General features: G+C 38.6%; 1 pseudogene; it reads left to right on the forward strand.

The window, feature by feature from the left end:
* The first annotated feature begins 327 nt into the window (after positions 1-327).
* LOC126093136 (5S ribosomal RNA) lies at positions 328-446 on the forward strand (annotated as a pseudogene).
* The last annotated feature ends 7,377 nt before the right edge of the window (positions 447-7,823 follow it).

Here is a 7,823-nt window from a genome sequence, read left to right on the forward strand (position 1 = left end):
CTGTGTTGAAATACATATCTTATACTCTTTATTCTTGGGAAAGCAATTTCTAAATAGCCAATTTTTTAATCAGTGATTTTGTAACAATGAAATAAAAAATATCGCAAATACACAAATCTGCTAGGAGTTATAATACAACACAGAAAAACTAAATATTTGGAGCCCATACTGATTAAAAATTATTTTGTATTTAATGTTTAATGTTTTTTGTGTAAACATGCTGAAGTCCGTGAGTTATGTAATACACCAAGGAACATGTGCAAGACAATTGCACGCTAGTTTCCTTTGGCCAGAATGCAATAAAAAATGAAACCAATATCTTTCTTTGCCAATGGCCTTGCCGCAGTGGTAACACCAGTTCCCATCAGATCACCGATGTTAAGAGCTGTTGGGCTCGGCTAGCACTTGGATGGGTCACCATCCGGGTCTGCTGAGTGCTGTTGGCAAGCGAGGTGCACTCAGCCCTTGTGAGGGCTATTGAGAAGCTGCTTGACTGAGAAGTAGCAACACTGGTCACGAGTGCTGACAACGGCTGGGAGAGTGGTGTGCTGGCCACATGCCCCTCTGTATCCACACCCAGTGATGGCTAAGGGTGGAGGATGACACAGCAGCCAGTCAGTACCATTGGGCCTTAAAGGGCTGTTCGGATTTTTTTTTATTTTTATTTTTTTTTTTTTTAATACTTTCTTGAACATGCTGGAAACATGTTAGTGTGTGTGCATCCAATGACTATTATATCAAATGTTTGTTGATAGTAAATATTGGAACTGAGAATAGTTAATTGAAAATAATAATGATACAAATGTATATTTGATACCCTTTAGAAGCAATCCTGACAATTTGTACTGATGCACAAATCCATGAGGATATCACACTTAAAAGCACTGGCTGTAACTAATTAATTTATTCAGGAAACTTGGATACATTTTGTTATGAGGCACAGCGTCCATTACATTTTGTTATAAGACACAACTTCACACACATTTGAACCTGCTTACAGTAGTCAAACCTAGGTTCGCCTCTAATTTTTATCCCAGCCACTTCCCTCCAATACCAAATTGACTTGACGATTCCTCAATGCCTCGAGATGTGTCCTAGCAGTCAGTCCCATTTTTTAGTTGTGCCTTTAATTTCTCTTCTTAACAAATTTATTCAGTACCACCTATTTAGTTATCCGTTATACCCATATAATCTTCATCATTCTTCAGTAACACTACATTTCACATGCTTTATTCTTATGCAAATTAATTTTCAGATTGTGTAAACACCTACTTTATCTCCCTAAATGAACATTGACATAACAAGATTGAATAGGCATTTTGTTGTGATGACTGATATGTAGTGCAACCAGAGGATTAGGTTAGGGTGGCTAGGTGACAGTTCGGTTACGTGTGGCCAAATTGAATGTGAAAGCAGAGTGTTAAGAGTAAAGTATTGTCCCATACCTGTGCAGATAATATTGCATGGGTGGGTACAGTGGAAGTTGTGGGGGTTTCGTTGTGTGCGAGCACTATCTGGTAGGGGGGATTCAGTTCAATGAATGAGGCCTACTCAAAACCATAACTCCTAAGCTACAGTTAGCGAGTCTGCGAAAGGTCATACAGACAGCTCATCCCAGTATGACTAATAATATAACTGATTGAGGTGCCTAATAAGAAAATCACCCCATTAACAATTAATGCAACTGCTGATAGTGGACCAAGCACACTGCTCGGCAGATTACTGCAGACTAAGATGGTCACTCCTCCGTAACAAAAAGGTACACACACCTGGGGCTGTGTGGCCGCTAAGCTATTTGGAGCTACATGTAACATATTGATTTGTAGAGCAGCATGACATCTATGTTCATGCCATATTTAGTGCACTTTTTGTTATAAAAATGAACTGCAAGGTAAATTCAGAAAGCACATACGGGATAATAAACTAGTATCTCATGAGTGCATGACACGCATTGTATGCAGTCTACAAAAAATGCAGTGGGGAATGTCATACTGTCTTCTAACCACATACAATGAATAGTTCTAGTTTATTTCATGATAAATAGTCGAGAAGATCTAAGTGGTATTATTACCAGACTTCAGTATATCACTGTTTGTTTACATTCCAGGCAATGACTGAAATTTGAGTATTAGATTATTTGGTCATGTTTTCATATTTACTGTTACTGCTACAAATGCATAGACAAATCCATGAAAAAGGAAACAATTACAAATGTTCAGTTACATTAGTAGGACATTGCAAAAAACAAATACACAGAATTCGGATGAAAACAAAGAAATCTTTGTTTGAGAGTCTGCCAGAACAAGAAAGGAACAGTTATTTTTTTATGGATTGTTCTGAGCTAACTACTTTGCTGGGAGCATCTGGATTCAATGCAATCAAGGAGCTAGCTGTTGTATGTACGCAATGTCCTTATACCAGAAGACTATGAATAAAGTGAAGACAATGATGTGCTGCTGCCTAAGAATCCTCCTTTACCGCTTTGTGGTGAAGACTCATGATTATTCTTATATATAAATGTCAGGTCATTAAAAAATAAAACTGGTATTCTTAGTATTCTGCTAGGTGTAAACGAGAAGACTACATTATGCGTTAATAAACACTGGTGCAGTGAAAATAAGATGCAACTGTACATATCACGGCGGATGGTCCTGGCATACTGTGGCAGATCAAGCTGGCATCCACCACCTGCTCTAACTTACACCCCAACTACTACCAATAATTTTTTCTCTCTTTTCTGTCTGTGGGTGTCTTTTGGTTCTGATTTTCAGTAATATTAGTATGAGGTCAAGGAATAAATCTGCCCATTTGTTATTTAGGTCAGATTTCATTGTTGCAGTTGTAGTCTCAAAATCAGACTGCAAAAATACAATTAGTTTTGTTTAAAATCATGTTAATTAAAAGTTATGTCTGATTAAAAATTTTACTATATTAAATAGCAGTGAAAATATTTTGAGCTAACAAATAGCATGCAGCTTTACTGTATGATTACATGATGATGGCGTCCTCTTGGGTAAAATATTCCGGAGGTAAAATAGTCCCCCTTCCAATCTCCGGACGGGGACTACTCAAGAGGACATCGTTATCAGGAGAAAGAAAACTGGCGTTCTACGGATCGGAGCGTGGAATGTCAGATCCCTTAATCGGGCAGGTAGGTTAGAAAGTTTAGAAAGGGAAATGGATAGGTTAAAGTTAGATATAGTGGGAATTAGTGAAGTTCGGTGGCAGGATGAACAAGACTTTTGGTCAGGTGAATACTGGGTTATAAATACAAAATCAAATAAGGGTAATGAAAGAGTAGGTTTAATAATGAATAAAAAAACAGGAGTACGGGTAAGCTACTACAAACAGCATAGTGAACGTATTATAGTGGCCAAGATAGACACGAAGTCCATGCCTACTACAGTAGTACAAGTTCATATGCCAACTAGCTCTGCAGAGGATGAAGAAATTGATGAAATGTATGATGAGATAAAAGAAATTATTCAGGTAGAGAAGGGAGACAAAAATTTAATAGTCATGGCTGACTGGAATTTGAGAGTAGGAAAAGGAAGAGAAGGAAACATAGTAGGTGAATATGGATTGGGGGTAATAAATGATAGAGGAAGCCGCCTGGTGCAATTTTAGCACAGAGCATAACTTAATCATAGCTAACAGTTGGTTCAAGAATCATGAAAGAAGGTTGTATACATGGAAGAACCCTGAAGATACTAGAAAATATCAGATAGATTATATAATGGTAAGACAGAGATTTAGGAACCAGGTTTTAAATTGTAAGCCATTTCCAGGGACAGATGTGGACTCTGACCACAATCTATTGGTTATGAACTGTAGATTAAAACTGAAGAAACTGCAAAAATGTGGGAATTTAAGGAGATGGGACCTGGATAAACTGACTAAACCAGAGGTTGTACAGAGTTTCAGGGAGAGCATAAGGGAACAATTGACAGGAATGGGGGAAAGAAGTACAGTAGAAGAAGAATAGGTAGCTCTGAGGGATGAAGTAGTGAAGACAGCAGAGGATCAAGTAGGTAAAAAGTCAGGGGCTACTAGAAATGCTTGGGTAACAGAAGAAATATTGAATTTAACTGATGAAAGGAGAAAATATAAAAATGCAGTAAATGAAGCAGGCAAAAAGGAATACAAACGTCTCAAAAATGAGATTGACAGGAAGTGCAAAATGGCTAACCAGGGATAACTAGAGGACAAATGTAAGGATGTAGAGGCTTATCTCACTAGGTGTAAGATAGATACTGCCTACAGGAAAATTAAAGAGACCTTTGGAGAAAGGAGAACCACTTGCATGAATATCAAGATCTTTGATGGAAACCTGGTTCTAAGCAAAGAATGGAAAGGAGTATATAGAGGGTCTGTACAAGGGCGATGTACTTGAAGACAATATTATAGAAATGGAAGAGGATGTAGATGAAGATGAAATGGGAGATATGATACTGCGTGAAGAGTTTGACAGAGCACTGAAAGACCTGAGTCGAAACAAGGCCCCCGGAGTAGACAATATTCCATTAGAACTACTGATAGCCTTGGGAGAGCCAGTCAGTTCAATAAGTCACAGCTGCAAATTACTAACGCGAATTCTTTACAGATGAATGGAAAAACTGATAGAAGCCGACCTCGGGGAAGATCAGTTTGGATTCCATAGAAATGTTCGAATACGTGAGGCAATACTGACCCTACTACTTATCTTGGAAGAAAGATTAAGGAAAGGCAAACCTACGTTTCTAGCATTTGTAGACTTAGAGAAAGCTTTTAACAATGTTAACTGGAATACTCTCTTTCAAATTCTGAAGGTGGCAGGGGTAAAATACAGGGAGCGAAAGGCTATTTACAATTTGTACAGAAACCAGATGGCAGTTATAAGACTCGAGGGGTACGAAAAGGAAGCAGTGGTTGGGAAGGGAGTGAGACAGGGTTGTAGCCTATCCCCAATGTTATTCAATCTGTAAATTGAGCAAGCAGTAAAGGAAACAAAAGGAAAATTCGTAGTAGGTATTACAATCCATGGAGAAGAAATAAAAACTTTGAGGTTCGCCGATGACATTGTAATTCTGTCAGAGACAGCAAAGGACATGGAAGAGCAGTTGAACAGAATGGACAGTGTCTTGAAAGGAGGGTATAAGATGAACATCAACAAAAGCAAAACGAGGATAATGGAATGTAGTCTAATTAAGTTGGGTGATGCTGAGGGAATTAGATTAGGAAATGGGACACTTAAAGTAGTAAAGGAGTTTTCCTATTTGGGGAGCAAAATAACTGATGATGGTCGAAGTAGAGAGGATATAAAATGTAGACTGGCAATGGCAAGGAAAGCCTTTCTGAAGAAGAGGAATTTGTTAACATCGAGTATAGATTTAAGTTTCAGGAAGTCGTTTCTGAAAGTATTTGTATGGAGTGTAGCCATGTATGGAAGTGAAACATGGACGACAAATAGTTTAGACAAGAAGAGAATAGAAGCTTTTGAAATGTGGTGCTACAGAAGAATGATGAAGATTAGATGGGTAGATCACATAACTAATGAGGAGGTATTGAATAGAATTGGGGAGAAGAGGAGCTTGTGGCACAACTTGACTAGAAGAAGGGATCAGTTGGTAGGACATGTTCTGAGACATCGAGGGATCACCAATTTAGTATTGGAGGGCAGTGTGGAGGGTAAAAATCGAAGAGGGAGACCAAGAGATGAATACACTAAGAGGATTCAGAAGGATGTAGGCTGCAGTAGGTACTGGGAGATGAAGAAGCTTGCACAGGATGGAGTAGCATGGAGAGCTGCATCAAACCAGTCTCAGGACCGAAGACCACAACAACAACAACAACAAAAACAATAAATAGATTTGGTGAAGATGATACCACTCATTGTAAAGACTAGCATTCCAACTTTTCATTAACATACTTAGAATTTTGTGGAAAAAATTAACTTACAAGATAATTATCATTAAAGTTCAGAAGTAGACACATTTTACATTGTGCATTTTGACTCTGTGCTTATTAGATTTCATCTTTTACTGCTGTACTTCTGTTACTCTAGTTTTTAATCACAAGGTGGCTTACTTCATTAACTGATTGAATCATTAGTTATGAAAATTGTCTAATCTCCCTTGATGTTCAGTATTGCACTTGTACCCACAAATGGATTAGTGCCAATGCAGATGCATAAAATGATTTCATATACTATTCCAAAGTCCTAGATCACTACACTTTTTACTAACCAAATTATTATTAATAATTATAGTCTAACCCGAGTAGTATTTTTTTTCATAAGACGTTAAGAAATTGGTCATCATCCAACAATGGGACCTTGAAGACAATATATGAAAAAGTGAAACCAAAATGGTAGTGGTGTGTACATTCTTGACCATCCTGAACGCATTAAGATTTTCCACTTTATGACATCAGGTTGGTGGGCTTACAGTACTTGTGCAATACAGTGTCCTCAGTGTGGATGATATAAGTCTAAAAAATGCAATGGAAGCAGCTGTACTGTTATAGCCCACATTAAAAACCATAACTAGATTTTTGTACTGTATGTCAGACACTAATGTTGAAGCATTTGGGCAGACCTTGGAGAAAACTAACTTACTTTTAGCAAAATGAGCCAAGGAAAGATATAGATTCTTGGAGACAAAAATACTGATTTAAGACTGAGGCAGCCACACAATTTAGTTTTCTTAAAATGCTAATATTGGATGACTTGCATTGCATTAATGATAGTTCATACCAATTTTTCTGTCGTCAACAGGGTTTATCAATGATACTTCAGAGAACGGCAGGGTTTCAACTACCTCTCATCATGTCCTGAAATGAAAAATATATCTCCCCCCCCCCCCCCCACACACACACAGTAGGGTTTCAACTACCTCTCATTGGGTCCTGAAATGAAAAATATCCCCCCCCCCCCCCCCCCCCCCCACACACACACACAGGTATTCCACTGCCTATCCAACTTACGCAGTATCTTTGTCTGCCCCTATTCACCCACTGATCCGAACCAATTGTCCCATGGGGCTTATCCTGTAATAGATGCAAAACCTGACCCACACTTCAACATGCTCCAGTCCTGTCCCTAGCATCTCCTATCCCATCAAAAGCAGGGACAAATGTGAAAGCAGTCATGTAATCTACCAAGTTATCTGCAACCACTTTCTGTCATACGACATGGTCACGACCACTTCCAAGTTGTGTGTCCACATGAAAAGCCAGTGCCAAACTCGCCAAGAGACAGCTGAATCACCCATTTACTGAGAATGCCACCTAACATGATATTCTTGAATTCAATGACTGCTTCACTGACTGGATTCTTTCCACCCACATCACCACCCTGATCTCAACCTTCCCTGCGCCCACTCCAGCCCTACACAACCTTCTACCCCACTGGCAGAATCTTTTTGCCTTCTCTTCTTTACTCCACTTCCCCCACAGCCCCAGCATAGCCTGCAGATGCTGCAACTAGCAGCTCATCCTGTCTCTACTATGTCCCAGCATGCTCCCTCTCTCTCTCTCTCTCTCTCTCTCTCTCTCTCTTGTCTACTCAGTTTCCTTTTACCATTTTCTAGATTTGCCAATGATTCTAAAATATTGTTGTTCACATTTCACTAGTGAGATTTCAAAATGTTTACACAAACAATTTTTGTCAGTTCTACATGAATACATAAAATGCACATAATTTTTTTTTCATTGTAAGTGTCAATCACTAATACTGATATCTAAACTGAAATCATGATTTAATGTATAGTTTACTGCAATAGGTGTGCAACTGGTGCCACTTGCAGAATTGTAAGATTCAGTTTTTGGATCCTGCTATCTCTCAG

This window comes from Schistocerca cancellata, chromosome 7 (assembly GCF_023864275.1).
Source record: "Schistocerca cancellata isolate TAMUIC-IGC-003103 chromosome 7, iqSchCanc2.1, whole genome shotgun sequence".
Lineage (NCBI taxonomy): Eukaryota > Metazoa > Arthropoda > Insecta > Orthoptera > Acrididae > Schistocerca > Schistocerca cancellata.